Source organism: Castor canadensis, chromosome 18 (genome assembly GCF_047511655.1).
Source record: "Castor canadensis chromosome 18, mCasCan1.hap1v2, whole genome shotgun sequence".
In the NCBI taxonomy this organism is placed as follows: Eukaryota; Metazoa; Chordata; class Mammalia; order Rodentia; family Castoridae; genus Castor; species Castor canadensis.
Genome location: NC_133403.1, coordinates 26,572,196 through 26,594,449, shown reverse-complemented (window position 1 = coordinate 26,594,449; position 22,254 = coordinate 26,572,196). Strand labels below are relative to the sequence as shown.

The 22,254-nt window shown below is 39.3% G+C and overlaps 1 pseudogene; it reads right to left on the bottom strand.

Annotated features, from left to right (window-relative positions):
* Positions 1-12,328: 12,328 nt before the first annotated feature.
* LOC141418819 (transducin-like enhancer protein 3 pseudogene) lies at positions 12,329-20,680 on the bottom strand (annotated as a pseudogene).
* Positions 20,681-22,254: the final 1,574 nt, after the last annotated feature.

The following is a 22,254-nucleotide window of genomic DNA, read 5'->3' as shown; positions in this document are numbered from 1 at the left end:
GGTACCAAATACAATTGGCTAAAATTGGGATTATGGCTATTGTTATAGAATACTCTGTGTTTTCTTAAATAACTAAAAAAATGCTCTCAAATCAGTCACAGATGGGCTGGAAATAAAGACTACCTTTGGGACAATATATATATTTCTTCCAGTTAAGAAAAATGATGGCAATAGTGGCTTGTGTACATTCTAAGTATGATCAGACAGATAACAAGGAGGCCAAAATGTTTCTGGATCCACCTCAGATATATGAGTTTTCTCAACAGGAGAACACACAGTAGATGTGTGATAGTACACACACAGTATTTTTAAGGCAACCCCCAAACCATAAGAGACTTTTAGAGAGGTAACCTTTGTGCAAACATAATGCTGTCATTTGGATGATATCAATGTATATTTCAGAAATCCGACAGTCATAGACTTTGCATGAGCTTCCAACCTTATTTACATATCAATGTAGTGGGCCCTGAGTCATGCATCAAGCAAGAGTAGTGCATGCTTCATGTTTTCTGTGTTTACTTTTACCAAATAATTTTCCAGCATTCAACAGGCATGTATAGAGTATCTCTTGGGTAGACAGCAGGAAGGTACTCACAGACCCTCAAAAAGTTTTTTAGGTTTCTTCTGTAAAACAGGTAGAATTTCTGATACTAAAACTTACTAAAACTTATTGAAGGAAAATGGAGGTGTCCTATTCTAAATAGTAAATAAAAATTTAGTAGAAGTTATTTATAATTTTTTTTTATATATTAGACATAGGATTAGAAAGCAGTAACTATTACTCCTCTAAAGGAGACCTTGGCCTGGAACAGCGTCTCTTATCTTCCTGTCTGTCTCCTACGTGTCTTCAATTCTTTTTTTTTTATTATTCATATGTGCATACAAGGCTTGGTTCATTTCTCCCCCCTGCCCCCACCCCCTACCTTACTACCCACTCCGCCCCCTCCCTTGCCCCCCACTCAATACCCAGCAGAAACTATTTTGCCCTTATTTCTAATTTTGTTGTAGAGAGAGTATAAGCAATAATAGGAAGGAACAAGGGTTTTTGCTGGTTGAGATAACGATAGCTATACAGGGCATTGACTCACATTGATTTCCTGTGCGTGGGTGTTACCTTCTAGGTTAATTCTTTTTGATCTAACCTTTTCTCTAGTACCTGTTCCCCTTTTCCTATTGGCCTCAGTTGCTTTAAGGTATCTGCTTTAGTTTCTCTGTGTTAAGGGCAACAAATGCTAGCTAGTTTTTTAGGTGTCTTACCTATCCTCACCCCTCCCTTGTGTGCTCTCGCTTTTAACATGTGCTCGTAGTCCAATCCCCTTGTTGTGTTTGCCCTTGATCTAATGTCCACATATGAGGGAGAACATACGATTTTTGGTTTTTTGAGCCAGGCTAACCTCACTCAGAATGATGTTCTCCAATTCCATCCATTTACCAGTGAATGATAACATTTCATTCTTCTTCATGGCTGCATAAAATTCCATTGTGTATAGATACATTTTCTTAATCCATTCGTCAGTAGTGGGGCATCTTGGCTGTTTCTATAACTTGCCTATTGTGAATAGTGCCGCAATAAACATGGATGTGCAGGTGCCTCTGGAGTTACAGTCTTTTGGGTATATCCCCAAGAGTGGTATTGCTGGATCAAATGGTAGATCGATGTCCAGCGTTTTAAGTAGCCTCCAAATTTTTTTCCAGAGTGGTTGTACTAGTCTACATTCCCACCAACAGTGTAAGAGGGTTCCTTTTTCCCCGCATCCTCGCCAACACCTGCTGGTGGTGTTGCTGATGATGGCTATTCTAACAGGGGTGAGGTGGAATCTTAGCGTGGTTTTAATTTGCATTTCCTTTTGCTAGAGATGGTGAGCATTTTTTCATGTGTTTTCTGGCCATTTGAATTTCTTCTTTTGAGAAAGTTCTGTTTAGTTCACATGCCCATTTCTTTATTGGTTCATTAGTTTTGGGAGAATTTAGTTTTTTAAGTTCCCTGTATATTCTGGTTATCAGTCCTTTGTCTGATGTATAGTTGGCAAATATTTTCTCCCACTCTGTGGGTGTTCTCTTCAGTTTAGAGACCATTTCTTTTGATGAATAGAAGCTTTTTAGTTTTATGAGGTCCCATTTATCTATGCTATCTCTTAGTTGCTGTGCTGCTGGGGTTTCATTGAGAAAGTTCTTACCTATACCTACTAACTCCAGAGTATTTCCTACTCTTTCTTGTATCAACTGAAGAGTTTGGATTTTGAGTTAATGTTGGTATAGGGTGATATACATGGATCTAGTTTCAGTTTTTTGCAGACTACTAACCAGTTTTCCCAGCAGTTTTTGTTGAAGAGGCTGCTATTTCTCCATCGTATATTTTTAGCTCCTTTGTCAAAGATAAGTTGCTTATCGTTGTGTGGCTTCATATCTGGATCCTCTATTCTGTTCCACTGGTCTTCATGTCTGTTTTTGTGCCAGTACCATGCTGTTTTTATTGTTATTGCTTTGTAATATAGTTTGAAGTCAGGTATTGTGATACCTTCTGCATTGTTCTTTTGACTGAGTATTGCCTTGGCTATTCGTGGCCTCTTGTGTTTCCATATAAGTTTAACAGTAGATTTTTCAATCTCTTTAATGAATGTCATTGGAATTTTGATGGGAATTGCATTAAACATGTAGATTACTTTGGGGAGTATTGACATTTTTACTATGTTGATCCTACCAATCCATGAGCATGGGAGATCTCTCCACTTTCTATAGTCTTCCTCAATCTCTTTCTTCAGAAGTGTATAGTTTTCCTTGTAGAGGTCTTTCACATCTTTTGTTAGGTTTACACCTAGGTATTTGATTTTGTTTGAGGCTATTGTAAATGGAATTGTTTTCATACATTCTTTTTCTGTTTGCTCATTGTTAGTGTATAGAAATGCTAATGATTTTTCTATGTTGATTTTATATCCTGCTACCTTGCTATAGCTATTGATGATGTCTAGAAGCTTCTGAGTAGAGTTTTTTGGGTCTTTAAGGTATAGGATCATGTCATCTGCAAATAGGGATATTTTGACAGTTTCCTTACCTATTTGTATTCCTTTTATTCCTTCTTCTTGCCTAATTGCTCTGGCTAGGAATTCCAGTACTATGTTGAATAGGAGTGGAGATAGTGGGCATCCTTGTCTCATTCCTGATTTTAGAGGGAATGGTTTTAATTTTTCTCCGTTAAGTATAATGCTGGCTGTAGGTTTGTCATATATAGCTTTTATAATGTTGAGGAACTTTCCTTCTATTCCTAGTTTTCTTAGAGCTTTTATCATGAAATGATGTTGGATCTTATCAAAGGCTTTTCTGCATCTGTTGAGATGATCAAGTGGTTTTTGTCTTTGCTTCTGTTAATGTGGTTTATTACATTTATTGATTTTCGTATGTTGAACCACCCCTGCATCCCTGGGATGAAGCCTACTTGGTCATGGTGAATAATCTTTTTGATGTGTTGCTGAATTCAGTTTACCATTATTTTGTTGAGGATTTTTGCATCAATGTTCATTAAGGAGATTGGCCTATAGTTCTCCTTTTTGGAGGTGTCTTTGCCTGGTTTTGGGATAAGTGTAATACTGGCTTCATAAAATGTGTTTGGCAGTTTTCCTTCCTTTTCTATTTCGTGGAACAGTTTAAGGAGGGTTGGTATCAGTTCTTCTTTAAAGGTCTGATAGAATTCAGCAGAGAATCCATCAGGTCCTGGACTTTTCTTTTTGGGGCCACTCTTGATTGCTGCTTCAATTTCATTTTGTGTTATAGGTCTATTCAGGTGATTAATTTCCTCTTGGTTCAGTTTTGGATGATCATATGTATCTGGAAATCTGTCCATTTCTTTTAGATTTTCAAATTTATTTGAATACAGGTTCTCAAAGTAGTCTCTGATGATTTCCTTGACTTCCATGGTGTTTGTTGTTATCTCCCCTTTTGCATTCCTAATTCTACTAATTTGTATTTTTTCTCTCCTCATTTTAGTCAGGTTTGCCAGGGGTCTATCGATCTTGTTTATTTTTTCAAAGAACCAACTTTTTGTTTCATTAATTCTTTGTATGGTTTTTTTGGTTTCTATTTCGTTGATTTCAGCTCTTATTTTTATTATTTCTCTCCTTCTATTTGTTTTGGGATTTGCTTGTTCTTGTTTTTCTAGGAGTTTGAGATGTATCATTAGGTCATTGATTTGGGATCTTTCAATCTTTTTAATATATGCACTCATGGCTATAAACTTTCCTCTCAAGACTGCCTTAGCTGTGTCCCATAGGTTCCGGTAGGTTGTGTTTTCATTGTCATTGACTTCCAGGAACTTTTTAATTTCCTCTTTTATTGCATTGATGATCCATTCTTCATTAAGTAATGAGTTATTTAGTTTCCAGCTGTTTGCATGTTTTTTGTCTTTACTTTTGTTGTTGAGTTCTACTTTTACTGCATTGTGGTCAGATAGTATGTACGGTATTATTTCTATTTTCTTATATTTGCTGAGGCTTGCTTTGTGCCCTAGGATATGATCTATTTTGGAGAAGGTTCCATGGGCTGCTGAGAAGAATGTATATTGTGTAGAGGTTGGATGAAATGTTCTGTAGACATCTACTAGGTCCATTTGATCTATTGCATATTTTAGATCTTGGATTTCTTTATTGAGTTTTTGTTTGGATGACCTATCTATTGATGATAATGGATTGTTAAAGTCTCCCACGACCACTGTGTTGGCATTTATATATGCTTTTAGGTCTTTCAGGGTATGTTTGATGAAATTGGGTGCGTTGACATTGCGTGCGTACAGATTGATGATTATTATTTCCTTTTGGTCTATTTCCCCTTTTATTAGTATGGAATGTCCTTCTTTATCTCATTTGATCAATGTAGGTTTGAAGTCTATTTTGTCAGAGATAAGTATTGCTACTCCTGCCTGTTTTTGGGGGCCATTGGCTTGGTAAATCTTCTTCCAGCCTTTCATCCTAAGCATATGCTTATTTCTGTCGGTGAGATGAGTCTCCTGTAAGCAACAAATTGTTGGATCTTCTTTTTTAATCCATTTTGTCAAACGATGTCTTTTGATGGGTGAATTAAGGTCATTAACATTAAGCGTTAGTACTGATAGGTATGTGGTGATTCCTGCCATTTAGTTGTCTTAGTTGTTTGAAGGTTTGATTGTGTGTACCTAACTTGATGTTACTCTCTACTGTCTTGCTTTTTCTTATCCTGTGGTTTGGTGCTGCCTGCCTTTTCATGGTTAAGTTGGGTGTCACTTTCTGTGTGCAAGATCCCTTGCAGAATCTTTTGTAATGGTGGCTTTGTGGTCACATATTGTTTTAGTTTCTGCTTATCATGGAAGACTTTTATTGCTCCATCTATTTTGAATGATAGCTTTGCTGGGTAGAGTATCCTGGGGTTGATGTTATTTTCATTCATTGCCCGGAAGATCTCACCCCACGCTCTTCTTGCTTTTAATGTTTCTGTTGAGAAGTCTGCTGTGATTTTGATGGGTTTACCTTTGTATGTTACTTGTTTTTTCTCTCTTACAGCCTTCAATATTCTTTCCTTAGTTTCTGAACTTGTTGTTTTAATGATGATATGTCATGGAGTAGTTCTATTTTGATCTGGTCTGTTTGGTGTTCTGGAGGCCTCTTGCATTTGTATGGGAATATCTTTCTCTAAATTTGGGAAATTTTCCGTTATTATTTTGTTGAATATATTACGCATTCCCTTCGCTTGCACCTCTTCTCCTTCTTCGGTGCCCATGATTCTCAAGTTTGGTCTTTTGATGGAGTCAGTGAGTTCTTGCACTTTCTTTTCACAGGTCTTGAGTTGTTTAATTAACAGTTCTTCGGTTTTTCCTTTAATTACCATTTCATCTTCAAGTTCTGAGATTCTTTCTTCTGCTTGTTCTATTCTGCTGGATTGGCCTTCCGTTTTGTTTTGCAGTTCTGTTTCGTTCTTTTTTCTGAGGTTTTCCATTTCCTGGCAGTTTTCTTCTTTATTGTTGTCTATTTTTGTCCTGAGTTCATTTATCCATTTATTCATTTTGTTCTCTCTTTCACTTTGGTGTTTATACAGTGCTTCTATGGTTTCCTTTATTTCTTCTTTTGCTTTTTCAAATTCTCTATTTTTATTGTCTTGGAATTTCTTGAGTGTCTCCTGTACATTTTGGTTGACCCTATCCAGTATCATCTCTATAAAATTCTCATTGAGTACTTATAGTATGTCTTCTTTTAAATTATTCTTGTGGGCTTCATTGGGTCTTTTGGCATAGTTTATCTTCATTTTGTTGGAGTCTGGATCTGAGTTTCTGTTCTCTTCATTCCCCTCTGGTTCCTGTACTAATTTTTTGCTGTGGGGAAACTGGTTTCCCTGTTTTTTCTGTCTTCCCGTCATTGTCCTTGGTGTTGTTACTGTCCCTGTACTGTGTGTAATTAAGTATTTTCTAGCTTGTAATAATAACAATAATATTTAGAATGGAAGAGTAGCTGAGATGGAAAGCAAGAAGTTAAAGAAAAGGGGAAAACAAATATCAGACAAGAGGGAGAAAGCAGAACAAGGTATCAGACAAGAGAGTTTCAAAGGTATAAACAGGGAGTGTTAGTGTACTAATCGACAGTAAGCTGAACAGACATTAGAGAGACAGAGAGAGGATTGAAAATCAAAGATAAAAAAATAAAAAATGAGTAAACGAAAGTAATATCTATATATAAAAATGAATTAAAATAAAATCGAAAATAGAAAATTAAAAAAAAAAAAAACCAAAAAACTTCCAAGTTTATATGCAATGCAGTTTCAGTCTTAAAAATTTGGGTGTCCCTCTCAATCTCCAGTCCTGGAGTTGGTGCCTCAGATGTTGTTCTGTAGTTGTCTCATCAAAGGGGATGCATAAAGTAGAACAAAACTACACACTCACACACACACACACACACACACACACACACACACACACAAAAGCCCCACCAAGTGTCCCCAGTTCAAATGCAATACAGTTTGAGTAAGTTTTTCGGCTTGCAGGTGTAATTCGGTTGTTCTCTCATCAAAGGTAGGGAGAAAAAGAAAAAAAAGCATCTGGAGACAGTTCTGAGAGTGGTATCTGCAACTGTGGCTTGCCTGCCTGCTGCTCTCAGCCTGTAGCTGGCGGCGTTATTTATGCAGATCTATGGGGTGATCTAGCACTCACCTGGTCCCACAGGCTTTGTTTGCTCAGAGTTCTCCTGTGCAGGAGCCTCTGCTACAGGCTTTCCCCTTTCCAAGCACTGGGGAAGGTGACACTGCCCCCACGTTGTCAGGCCTGTGTGTTTATTTACAGTTCATGTGGGAGGTGGGTCTTCCCCCCTCTCCTCTGAAGTTTTCCTCCCACTGCCACTTTCAGAAGCTTTCCTGCTCCTGCTTACTGGGCAGTGCTGCTGCTCCTGCTGGCCGCCATGTTTGTTTACAGTTCATGTGGGAAGTGGGTCTTCCCTCCTCTCACAAGCTTCCCCACCCCTGGTTGCTGGGCGTGCGCCCTGCTCCCACCAGAGGCTCTCCGTCCCACCCGGCTTGTTTATTTACAGTCCCGGGAAGGATTCCCTTCCCCCAATCTTCAGCGCTCAGGGCACTCCACCCTCTTTCCAGCGTGTCTTAACTGTTCTTATTGCTTATTACTCAGTTTCTCTTTTTTTTCCCGGGTGGAGGTCAGTCTGTCCAGGGGGCTATGCTGCTCTGGCCCAGGCTTGTCTGTGGGGCTACCACGGTACCACGAAGCTCACCTGGTCTGCGTCTTCCCAAGCCGTATGGGCGCCGGCCACTGGCGGCCCCGGGGGCCCTCCTCATTTCTCTGTTTAACGTGAATTGGAGATTCTCTGCACCGGCTGGAGATGTGGAGGGGTCAAAGTTATGCCTTTTCTCAGTGATTATGCCTGCAATGTGTGTCTCCAGCGTCTCGCCAAGCTTTCACTATAGGAGGGTCACTTTCTGCTTCCTACCTCTAGCCGCCATCTTGGAATCTGCCAAATATTTTCTTTTTAATGATAATCATAATAGATACATATTGAAAAAGTAATTATATGTGCTATTACAAAGCTAATTTAGAAACATGAGACTTGAGATATGAATGAACCAGCTACGTAATTGCACACAGTTTTTAAAACACAGATATATAAAGATATTATCATGCTTCTCTCCTTTTTTTTGAGGCACTGGGATTGAACTCAGGTCCTCCCACTTAGTAAGTAGACACTCTTACCGATTGAGCCACTCCACCTGTCCATCAAGCTTCTTTCTTTATAAAAAAAGATAACAGCAGTTCACAGACCATGCACTGGTCTGTGACATAAGCATAAATGTGTTAGGTCTAAGTTGGTATGGCAAACATATATGTCTTCACCTTGTAGACATGATATTCTTTTCCCCAAAGCATCAAAGAAAAAACTCCAGAAATCAACAGAACATCTAGAATGTGCCAGCAGTGGTATTGAAGGAATTTTGTCTTATTTCTATAGTCAGCAGAAGGGATATCACTCTAAAGCCTAATTGGGAAGTTCGTAAACATTATGAGTTGTACTCATTACAACTCATGAATTAATGGTACTGATTTTTAAATGAACAATTTTTAAATAATTCAATGGGCTGCCTTTAGAAAGTATTATTTGAAAATTACAATGTGTTAGATCATAGATGATTGTATTTAATCCAAAACGCTTTGATAAGGAAACTGCTGATCTGAAGTGTTTGAGATAGAATATATGCCTGTGTCTGTGTACATTGTTCATTATTAAAATGATGCAAAACAACTGTTAGATCAGCAGGCTAACAATGTGTTTCCCTTTGGCATGCCACTGGGAAAGAAGGGGAGAGGAGGAAAAAAGTGACACATAAAGAGGAAGGAAGGAAGGAAAGAATAAAGGAGGGAGGGAGGGAAGAAGAAGGGATAAGGAGGGGGGAGGGAGAAAGAAACAATGAAAGAGACAGAAAGAAAGGCATCTAGATTGGAAAATAAAAGATAAAACTCTATCAGCAGACAACATGATTGCACATTCTAAATAATATTCTTTAAAACATCAGAAGTAATAAATGTGTTCAGCAAGTTTGCAAAAATCAACTTTAGCCAGCCATGCTGGTGCATGCCTGCAATTTGAGAACTAGAGAGGCTGAGGCAGAAAGAGGAACACAGAGCTCAAGGCCAGCCTGAACTACCTAGCAAAAAATAAAGCAACATCAATGACAGTGTGGAAATGAAATTAAAAACAAAAATTTCATATTCAATAATATAAAAATAAAATACCCAGAAATATATCTAACATAAAGTGTAAAACTTCTACCCTGAAAACTACACAGTTGAAATTAAAGAATACTTTGATAAATGAAAAGACAGTCCATATTAGAAGACTTAATATTGATAAAATAGCGATGTTGTCAAAGTTGATCCAAAGGTAGCCTACCAAAAACTCATCTGGCCTTGCTTTGCAAGCTTGAAGCCCTGAGTTCAAACTCTAGTTCCACCAAAAATAAAAACAAACAAATAAGACCCATCTGGCCATTGTGTAGAAGAGACAAGTTGATCCAAAAATTCATATGAAAATGCAAGAGACTTAAAATGGCTGATAATACTGAAAAAGAAGAACAAAGTTTGAGCACTTATGCTCTAATTTCAAAACTTACTATAAAACAATAGTAATCAAGGGAGGGTGGTACTGGCATAAGAATAGAAATATAAACCTGGTGCTGGTGGCTCATGCCTGTAATCCTAGCTACTTGGGAGACTGAGGTTGAGAGAACTGCAGTTTGAGGCAACCTGGGCAAATAGTTCTCAAGACCCTGTATCCAAAATCACCAAGCTAAAATGGACTGAAGGTGTGACTCAAGCTATGGAGTACCTGCTTTACAAGTGAGAAGCTCTCAGTTCAAATCCAAGTTCTAACAAAAAACAAAAAAGAACAGAAACATAGCTTAACAGTGGCATATGGATGAACATATAAATCAATGGAAAAGAATTGACACTTGGACTGATAGTCAACTGATTTTCAAAAGGTGGCAAATAATTCAATAAGGAAAGAATAATCTTTAAAAAAATGGTGCTGTCAGGAAGTGATCCAAGATGGCGACGAGACAGAGCTGTAGACCTTGTGAGCTGACCCAGAGATCCTGTGGAGAAGCTGGAGACACGTGTAAGTGAGGTAAATCTCCAGGGACAGTCAAAAACACAGCACTCTAAAGACTTAGATTGTGGAAGGCTTCACCACACCATGATCTGATATAAGAACAGCCCGCCTGCCAAATCCCTGCCCTGTAGGTCTGCAGAGCCACTGCTCCATTCTGCCAAGCTCTCCGCTACCCGGGCTGTGCCAGGCCATAGCTCTGTTCCAGACCCACACACAGTGGGATACCCATCCCTTAGCCGCGCTGGCCACACCACGCCAGAATACCCGCCCCTTGGCTGTGCCGCCAGACCCACAACCACCAGGATCCCCACCACCAGTCTGCACCGGACCCCAGACTGGAGCCAGTCCCACAGCTTGCTGGGATACCTGCCCCTCCCCCTGAACCCACTGGCCCTCAGGCTCTGTTGAGCCCCAGCCATGCGTGGGACAACCAGAACCCACCCCACCCATCAGGCCCTGCCTGGCTTCAGCTATGTGTGGAACAACTGGAGCCCCACCCTGGTGGGACAGGTACCATCCTGGTGTGAGACAGCTGCACCCACCAGCCTGCCAGGAATCCTGCTCCCTGTGTGGAACTGGCCCCAGCTCTACAGGCTTCCCAAATAACTGCTCCACCAGTCTACTGCTTGGTTGCCACAAGAGGGCTCCAAGTGTGCCTAAGAGACACTCACAGACTGGACTGGACATTAAAGAACTAAAACCAACTAAGCCTGCAATCCTACTGTTCCAGAACTGGTGATTTTTTTTCTCCCTTCTTTAAGGGCTTGCCAACCTGGTTTGTTGTTTGATCACCCACCATCTCTCCCATTTCTTTTCCCTTTATTCCTTTCCTTTTTTCTCTCTTGTCTCTTCCTCTTATCTTCCCTTCCCTTTCTCCTTTTTAACCTTCTCTAACAATTTTGTTATTATTAATATTGTAACCCAGCTAATACCAAATTTCACATAGTCCAGAGACAGAAACAGTACCTAGTGGAAATATGGGAAGAAGAAAAAGGGATGGAAACCATTCTAGGCCCAAAAATAAAGTAGTACAGGATTTAGAGCAAAATGAAGAAAATGGATACCCAGACCCAGATTCCAACAAAACAAAGATAAACTATACCAAGGAACCCAACAAAGAACACAAGACCACCCTGAAAGAAGAAATTCTACAAGTAATTAATGAGAATTTCATAGAGATGCTACTAAAAATGGTCAACCAAAACATACAGGAGGCACTCAAAAAATTCCAAAATTTCAAGAATATCAGAAAACACAGAAACAAATAAATGAAATCATAGAAGCCCTAACAAACACCAAACTGAAACAAAGATAACCACAAGCAGAGAGATAAATGAATTAAGGGCAAAAATTGACAATATAAAAGAAGAAGTAACCCATGATATGGAAAGCCTCAAAAAAAAAAAAAAGAATGAAACAGAAATACAAAACAAAATGGAAGGCCATTCCAGCAGAATAGAACAAACAGAAGACAGAATCTCAGAACTTGAAGATGAAATGGCAATTAAAGGAAAAACTGAAGAACTATTAATTAAACAACTCAAGACCTGTGAAAAGAAAATGCAGGAAGTCATTGACTCCATCAAAAGACCAAATGTGAGAATCATGGGCATTGAAGAAGAAGAGGTGCAAGCAAAAGGAATGTGCAATATATTCAACAAAATAATAACAGAAAATTTCCCAAATCTAGAGAAAACTATGCCCATTCAGGTACAAGAAGCCTCCAGAACACCAAACAGACCTGACCAAAATAGAGCTACCCCACGACATATCATCATTAAAACAACAAATACAGAGACTACAGAAAGAATATTGAAGGCTGTAAGAGAGAAAAAACAAATAACATGCAAAGGTAAACCCATCAAAATCACAGCAGACTTCTGAACAGAAAAATTAAAAGCAAGAAGAGCATAGGGTGAGATCTTCCAAGCACTGAATGAAAATAACTTCAATTCTAGGAATCTTTATGCAGCAAAACTATCATTCAAAATAGATGGAACAATAAAAGTCTTCCATGATAAGCAGAAATTAAAACAATATATGACCACCAAGCCACCATTACAAAAGATTCTCCAAGGAATTCTGCACACAGATAATGAAAGCAAACAAAACCATGAAAGGGCAGGCAATATCAAGCCACAGGAGAAAAAAAGGCAAGAAAGTAAATAGTAACATTGCTTCAGCTACACATAACCAAACTCTTTTTTTTTAACGTTTAAATAGCAACTTTTAAAAAAATAAAAGCAGCTCATTACAATGACTTCATTTTGCTTTTCTTTCTTCTACCCTCACCCTCCCTTCCGGCTACAGCCTTAACAAGAGGAGGCAGAGGAACATCTGAGACCCAGACAGAGAGAAAGAGAGGAGAGACAAAGACTCCAGAAGCCCCACACCCCATCAGAGTGGTACAGGTGCCAAGCCAGGTCTGCGTCCTGTGCAGACCTCTGCATACGGTGGGAGCAGCTGCTCAACTGAAGATGCCCAAGTGGCCCAGGACCCCTCCTCCCTTCTCGCCAGACCAAATCCCCCATTATAAAACAATCCATAAAAATGCCGTATAAAAATTCTCTTCCATACACTACATCCACGGAGAGCCCACCACCAGGGCTCACATGACCTTTAGCTTTTCTTTAAATAACAAAAATAGACCAAAACAAAACCAAACAAAATCCTAATACCTCAGAACATTCGGTACCAGAAAGAGGTACCTACAGGAGACGATATTCTACTTGTCACCCACTGGGACCCAGTGGAGACGCTGAAAGCTGTAAGAGTCACAGACCACCAGGCCACATCACCTCTGGCTCTTAGCCCCACTGCCCAGCCCAGGAGGGGTGAGGGGCAATGACCTGACTCACAAGCCTGGGGTTACTGGTTCCTCTTTAGGGAAGGAAGGGCTGAAGGCAAGAAAGGAGGAAGGCATTTTGTAAAAGGAAATCACTTCTAGTTCTTTTTATTACAAAAAAAAAGAAAGAAAGAAAGAAGGAAAGAAAAAGGAAAAAAGAAAAAAGAAGCACCCACACCAGTTGCTGTTTTTCTCTGGTAGCTCCCTGAGCTGAGTTGCCAGTTCTTTTCTTTCGTGTCATCCTTTTTAGGCTGCAGTGGAAGAGCTGGAGAGGGGGGTTCCTTTGAACCTCCATTACCCTCCATTACTCACCACAATGACTGAATGTGCACCGAAGAGAAAGACAGGCCCAGGAGGACAGAGAGAGAGAGCAAGACAGACGCCTGAGAGAGGGAGACACAAGGCAGACAGTGCCACAGAAAAGCCCCGTTCTTCCTGTGAATGTCAGCCCAGCCCATCTCAGCACTGTCCATCAGTCAGTCTGGCTCGCTGGCAGTCCATCTGGACAAGCCTCATGGCCAGGCTGGTCTCTGGCTGCAGGGTCTTATCCCACCCAAGGCCTTCTCTACCCACTCCACCCCCTTTCTGTTGCACCCCTGTCACCTTTCTCCGATGGAAACTCCTGTTTAAAAAAAAAGAAAAAGAAAAAGAAAAAGGAGCCACTGCAGTGAGTGGACTTCAAATACAGCAGGCAAAATACAGGGCAAGATTCCTATGGGAGGGGCTCCTCCCCCACTGGCCAGTCCACAGTAGGAGTCTTATTTACATTTTCACAAACCTTGTGCCCTGCACGATCAGGAATGAGACCCCCCCCACCCCAGCACAACAACGTGGTCCAGAGTCCCCCACCCAAGGCAGGAAGGGGATGGGTCAGAAAAAAATGGGAGGAAGAGACAGACTCAGGAGGGGGTCTGTGGGGGAACTGGAGCCATGGCTTCCAAATAAATCTATTTGTAGCATCTGCCAGCATTGGTAAGGAGAAGAGGAGAAAATCCACCGAGTCTGTGAGACACATCAATCCATGCCAGGAGTCCAGGGCACGACTGGCGCATCTTCTTTGCCTGCCGGAGCAGCCCCAGGACTCACTGCCTGCTCACGGCCCTCCTCCGCCATCCTCAGGTCCTCGCCTAGGTGTCCCTGTCAGAGCCGTGCTGGTGTCTCCCAGAGTTTGACAGCCCTGTTAGAGTCCTTGTTCAGTAGATGACCTCATAAACTGTGGCCTTCTTGTCACCAGAGCCTGTTACAATATATTTGTCATCCGCCGAGATGTCACAACTCAAGACAGACGAGGATTCTTTAGACTGGAAGATGCTGGCTCCATAAGGCGTCCTCCAGGCATTGAGGAGGTTGTCCTTCCCAGTGCTCACAAACCACTTGCCACAGTAGGTGAACTTGAGAGAGAGCACACAGCTCTCGTGCAGGTGCAGCTGGTACTTGTCAGGCTTGGTGTGGTGCAGCACCTCCACATTGCTGCTTTCCATGCCCACAGCCAGCCACTCCCCAGTGGGGTAGTACCCCAGCGAGAAGATCTGAGAAGTGAAGTTGTGCTGCTGCAGCTGCCGGCCCTCCCACAGGTCCCAGGAGCGCACGGTGTTGTCCAGGCCCCCAGTCCACAGTTTTGTGCCAATGTGGGAGATGTCTATGCAGCTGGCCCCATCCGTGTGGCCCTGGAACTGCCTGACCAGGGTCTCATAACCAAACTCTTAATCAACAAAGACAACTACATGACAGGGACCACCACATACTTATCAATAATAACACTGAATGTTAATGGACTAAATTCCCCGATTAAAAGACACTGACAGGCAAACTGGATTAAAAAGGAAATCCAACAATCTGCTGTCTACAGGAGACCCACCTCATCAACAGAAATAAGCAGAGGCTGAAAGTGAAAGGCTGGAAGAAGATTTACTAAGCCAATGGTCCCCCAAAACAGGCAGGAGTAGCCATACTTATCTTGGACCAAGTAGACTTCAAACCTACATTGATCAGGCGAGATAAAGAAGGACACTCCATACTAATAAAAGGGAAAATACACCAAAAGGAAATAACAATTATCAACCTATATGCACAGAATGTCAATGCACCCAATTTCATCAAACATACTCTGAAGGACCTAAAACCATATATAAACTCCAACACAGTGACAGTGGGAGACCTTAATACTGCCCTATCACTAATAGATAGTCATCCAAACAAAAAATCAATAAAGAAATCCTGGAACTAAACCACACCATGGATCAAATGGATCTAGCTGATGTCTACAGAATATTTCATCCAACTTCTGCACAATACACATTCTTCTCAGTAGCCTATGGAACCTTCTCAAAAATTGATCATGTCTTAGCACACAAAGCAAGCCTCAGGATATATAAGAAAATAGAAATAATCCTATGCATTCTATCTGACCACAATGCATTAGAACTAGAAATCAACAACAAAAACAGCAGTAAAAAACATGTAAACAATTGGAAGCTGAACAATACATTGCTCAGTGATGAATGGGTAATCAATGAAATAAACGAGGAAATTAAAAGGATCCTGGATGTTAATGAAAATGAAAACATGACCTACCAGAACCTATGGGACACAGCAAAGGCAGTCCTAAGAGAAAAGTTTATAGCCATGAGTACATATATTAAAAGGACAGAAAGATCTCAAATCAATGACCTAATACTGCAGCTCAAACTCCTAGAAAAACAAGAACAAGGAAATCCCAAAACAAGCAGAAGGAAAGAAATAATTAAAATAAGGGCTGAAATCAATGAAATAGAAAACAACAAAAAAAAAGCCATACAAAGAATCAATGAAACAAAAAGCTGGTTCTTTGAAAAATTAAATAAGATTGACAGACCCCTGGCAAACCTGACTAAAATGAGGAGAGAAAAAACCCAAATCAGCAAAATCAGAAACACAAAAGGGGAGACAACAAACATCACGGAAATCCAGGAAGTCATCAGAGACTACTTTGAGAACCTATACTCTAATAAATTTGAAAATCTTGAAGAAATGGACAGATTTCTAGAAACTTACAACCACCCAAAACTGAACCAAGAAGATATTAATCACCTGAATAGATCTACAACACAAAAAGAAATTGAAGCAGCAATCAAGAGTCTCCCAAAAAAGAAGTCCAGGATTTGATGGATTCACTGTTGAATTCTATTAGATGTTTAAAGAAGAACTAATACCAACCCTCCTTAAACTTTTCCACAAAATAGAAAGGGAAGGAACACTGCCTAACTCATCTATGAAGCCAATATTACTCTCATCCCAAAACCAGACAAAGACACCTCCAAAAAGGAGAATTATAGGCCAATTTCCTTAATGAATATAGATGCAAAAATCCTTAATAAAATAATGGCAAACCGAATCCAACAACACATCAGAAAGATCATACACCATGACCAAGTTGGCTTCATCCCAGGGATGCAGTGATGGTTCAACATACACAAATCTATAACTATAATACAACACATCAATAGAAGCAAAGACAAAAACCTCTTGAAAATCTCAATAGATGTAGAAAAAGCCTTCGACAAGATCCAACACCACTTCATGATAAAACGCTCTATGAAAACTAGAAATAGAAGGAATGTACCTCAACATTGTAAAGGCTATTTATGACAAACCTACAGCCAACATCATATTTAATGGTGAAAAACTGAAACCATTCCCCCTAAAATCAGGAATGAGACAAGGGTGCCCACTATCCCCACTCCTATTCAACATAGTACTGGAATTCCTAGCCAGAGCAATTAGGCAAGAAGAAGAAATAAAAGGAATACAAATAGGTAAAGAAACAGTCAAAATATCCTTATTTGCAGATGATATGATCCTATACCTTAGAGACCCAAAAAACTCCACCCAAAAAGATTTAGATACCACAAACAGCTACAGTAAAGTGGCAGGATACAAAATCAACCTACAAAATTCCTTAGGTTTTCTATACACAAACAATGAACAAACTTAGAAAGAATATATGGAAACAATTCCATTCACAATAGCCCCCCCCAAAATCAAATACCTAGGAGTAAATTTAACAAAAGATGTGAATGAACTCTACAAGGAGAATTACAAACTCCTGAGGAGAAGATTGAGGAAGATTACAGAAAATGGAAAGATCTCCTGTGCTCATGGATCGGTAGAATCAACACAGTAAAAATGGTTATACTACCAAAATCAATCTACAAGTTTAATGCAATTCCCATCAAAATCCCAATGACTTTCACCACAGAGATAGAAAAATCTACTCTAAAGTTCATTTGGAAACACAAGAGACTGCAAATAGCCAAGGCAATAGTCAGCAAAAAAAGCAATGCTGGAGGTATCACAATACCCGACTTCAAACTATATTACAAAGCAATAGCAATAAAAACAACATGGTACTGGTATAAAAACAGACATGAAGACCAGTGGAACAGAATAGAAGATCCAAATATGAATCCATACAACTATACCTACCTCATTTTTGACAAAGGTGCCAAAAATATACAATGGAGAAAACACAGCCTCTTCAACAAATGTTGCTGGGAAAAGTGGTTATCCATCTGCAAGAAACTGAAACTAGATCCATGTCTATCACTCTGTACTAGTATCAACTCAAAATGGATCAAGGACCTAAATATCAGACCTGAAACTCTGAAGTTACTAAAGGAAGGAGCAGGAAACACTCTGGAACTAATAGGTATAGGCAAGGACTTCCTCAATACAACCCCAGCAGCCCAGCAACCAAGAGAAAGGATGGACAAATGGGGCTTCATAAAATTAAAAAGTTCTGCACAAGAAAAGAAATGGTCTCTAAACTGAAGAGACCACCCACAGAATGGGAGAAAATATTTGCCAGCTATACATCAGACAAGGGACTGATAACCAGAATATACCGGGAACTTAAGAAACTAAACTCTCCTAAAATCAATGAACCTATTAAAAAATGGGCAACTGAACTTAATAGAACTTTCTCAAAAGAAGAAATTCAAATGGCCAAAAAGCATGAAAAAGTGCTCACCATCTCTAGCCATAAAGGAAATGCAAATCAAAACCACACTAAGATTCCACTTCACCCCTATTAGAATAGCCATCATCAAAAACACCACCAACGGCACGTGTTGTCGAGGATGTGGGGAAAAAAGAACCCTAATCCACTGCTGTTGGGAATGCAAGCTGGTAAAACCACTCTGGAAAAAAATTTGGAGATTCCTTAAAAATCTAAACATAGATCTGCCATATAATCCAGCAATCCCAGTCCTGGGGATATACCCAAAGAAATACAACACAGATTATTCCAGAGCTACCTGCACACCCATGTTTATTGCGACACTATTCACAATAGCCAAGTTACAGAAACAACCAAGATACCCCACTATTGATGAATGGATCAAGAAAATGTGGTACTTGTACACAATGGAATTTTACTCAGCCATGAAGAAGAATGAAATCTTATCATTTGCAGGTAAATGGGTGGAACTAGAGAACATCATTCTGAGTGAGGTCAGCCAAACTCAAGACCAAAAATCGTATGTTCTCCCTCATATGCAGACTTTAGATCTACAGCAAATGCAGCAATGTTGTTGGACTTGGATCACATGATAAGGGGAGAGCATATTTGGGTGATATAGAAATAGGCAGAAAGCCCAAAACATGAAAGCATTTGATGTCCCCACTCCAGAGGAGCTAATATAGAAACCTTAAAGCAACAGAGGTTATCATGAGAAGGGGATAAGAAACCAGGATAAAGGTTAGTTAGAGATGAATCAACGTGGGTCATAACATGTGTACACGAAAGCAATGCTAGGAATATTTCTGTGCAGCTATCCTCAACTCAACTAGCAAAAATTCTTCATCTTTCTTATTAGGCTTGTCCCTTTTCTTCAACAAAACTAGTGATAAAGGCAAAACAGGACCTGCCTGGAACTGAGGGGGGAAGGGGGAAGAGGGTGGGGGAGGGGGGCATAGGGGAGAAATGATTGAAGCAATGTATGCACATATGAATAAAAGAATAAAAAAATCAATATTTTTAAAAGATGTCACCGTGAAACTCTTTTTCACATAATGCCTATTAATATCCCAGAGACTTAATCATTTCAATGTTACTTGGGAAATATTGTTGGAAGGAGGCATAATTGTTTATCAGTAGGATAAACAATTGAACTTTTTAAATTTGTCTTACCTGTGAAATAAATGCATGATTGAGATCTTTACTGAAGTATAATTAAGTAATAAAATAAATCACACAATAAAAAATGGTGCTGTCACTGAATGTAGTGGTACAATAATATCAAGGCTAAAATCCCACTGAACAATGAGCAGACAACTAAACAACAGAGGACAAGAATGAAAATCAGGGCACACTGTAGGGAGGGCACTAATGGGAGGGGGACAGTAAAAGAAGGTGTATCTGCTTAATGTACTGTATGACAGTGAATACAGATGTTTTTAAATCTGTTGAAATCACTGTCAGAAGGCAACTAAGGTAGAAAGGAGAAAAATGGAGGGATGAACCAATTTGGGTCATAATACATATATACATGGAAATGTCATAATGAAACTGTATAGATATCTTAGACAAACAAAAATGTCTTTTTTTGAAAAGCAGAGGACAAGAAGGTAAAACATGTCCTGTCTGGGGGCTGGTACCAGCGTTAGGGGGGAGGTTATAAGGAAAGGGTGAAGAAGGCTGAATGTAATGAAAATATTACATACTCATGTATGCAAATGTAAATATGAGACCTGTTGAAACTAGTCTAATAGTGGGGCAGGGTGGGTAAAGGAGAATGATGGAAAGAGCGAATTTAAATAAGATACATTGTAAGCACTTTTGCAAATGTGCCCCTGGTATAACAATAACATAATAATTAAAAATAATTTAAAAAATTAAAAGATTTAAAAAAATAAAATGAAAAATGATGCTGTAACAGCAAATATTCCCAGGCAAAATAATGAATTTAGACTGTTTTTTTTTTTTGGTGGGACTGGGGTTTGAACTCAGGGCCTCATACTTGTTAGGCAGGTACTCTACTACTTAAGCCACTATGCCAGCCCTTTTTAGTGTTGTGTATTTTTTGAGACAGGATCTCTAGGACCATTTTCTGGGTTTGGCCTTGAACCACAAATCTCTTGATCACTGCATCCTGAGTAGCTAGGAATATGGGCATGAGCCACCAGCATCCAGCCCTGGGCTTTTTTTTTAAACACCATGCACAAAAATTAACTCATACTATTTCACCAACCTAAATGTCAGAGATAAAACTATAAAATTTTTAGAAGAAAACTTTGGAGAAAAACCTTGTGACCTTGGATCCGGCAATGGCTCCTTACCAAAAAAAAAAAAAAGATAAACTAGATGTGATGATGAAAAACACTTTTGCTATCAACAAAATGAAGGGATAGTCCAGAGAATGGGAGAAAGTATATTACAACATAAATCTTATAAGGAACTCATACCAAGAATGTATAGAGGACATTTACAACTCAATTTAAAAAAAAGAATGATCCAATTGATAAATGGTAGAAGATATTTGTAAGTACTTCTCTAAAGAAGATATACAAATAGCCAGGAAGTATAGAAAGATACTCTAAATCATCACCCTCCAGGGAACCACAAATCACAAAAAACTACACTGAAATACCACTTTATGTCCAACAGAATGCCTCTAACCAAAAAGAGATACTTACTGTCTACAAGGTTGCGAAGGACTTGATGTGGAATGTACATTACTGGTAAAATAAGAAATGGTGCAAGCCACTTTGGAAAACAATTTGGCAGACACTTAAAATATTGAATACAGAGTTGCTATTCAAGCTATCCAATCCACCTTTAGGTGTATTATAAAAAATAAGGACTCATGTCTCTAAAAAGCTAGCACATATGTATGCATTGTAGCATTATTTATTATAGTCAAAAAAGGAGAAACAACCCAAACATTTATCGAAAGATAAATAGATAAACAAAAGGTGGCATAACCATCCAATGGAACATAATGTGGCTATGAAAAGGAATGATTATCGATACACGGTACAAGGATGAACCTTAAACTCTTATGCCAAGCAAAATAAGCTATTTACAAAAGAACATATATCATTCTTCCATTTGTATGAAAAGTCCAGTACAGGTAAATCCATAGAGACAGAAGTATATCAGTGATTATCTAGTGCTAGGGTTGTGAGGAGAATGAAAAGTAACTGCTAAAGGGTATGGGACTTATAATGGGGGTGAAGAAAATGTTCTAAATTGGTTGCAGTGAAAGGTGGAAAATTTGATGAACATATTAAAAGCCATTGAACTATAAGTCCTAAAATAATGAATTTTTTGGAGGTACTGGGGTTTGAACTCAGCACCTTGCACTTGCTATAACTTGAGTCACATATCCTGGCCCCTTTTCTGTTGTTATTTTTCTACATAGTGCCTTCAGTTTTTGACCAGAGCTTGCCTCAGACCATATTCCTTTTACCCCCATACTTGGGATCACAGGCAATGCACCAAATACATGCCTTATTGGCTGAGATGATGTCTTACCACATTTTTAGTCTGGGCAGCCTCAAAATGCAATCTTCCCTATCTCCACCTCTCAAATAGCTGAGATTACAGGTATGAAGCACTATGCCTGGTAAAAATGATGAATTTATTATTTTCATTATACTTAATTTTTTAAAAGAAAAGATGCCATACATGTGTGTTACTTAAATCCTTTTTGATGAGGCCAGAACCATCTAAGAGGAAAGGAACAAAACGAATAATGTGAAAACTGACCTGATTTGGATACTACTGAATAAAATGCTCATTTAGAAAGTGCCAGGTCAATTCTCAGACATGAAAATATACATAGAAAGATGCCTTCATTAATATCAGCTCTAATATGCTCAGTGCCTGGTGGCATTATTGTTGCCATATTATTTGTTTTGATCAGACCCTTGGCTTCTGTAATATATATGCATACAAGATAGCAAGATATGATACCAAACAGTAAATTTAGAAAAATACTGTCATGGAAACAAAGTTAGCTATAATAACCTTAAATACTCACTGGAATGGCAGTGCTTCATCAATGCAGAACATTACAATAAGCTCCATATCACTTCTCCTTCCCTCAGGTGAATATATAAATAGATGATGCCCAAATCATGCCAATGAATACTACACTAAGAGATGCAAAATAATTTTTTCAAAATGAATCAAGCTAAATTCCTGCAGAATGAGAATGAAAGGAATGCTTGGAGATGGGAAAGTCTCTCATCTGGATACAACTGAACAAGATGCTAACAGCCATCATAACAGCCATACATAGTGCA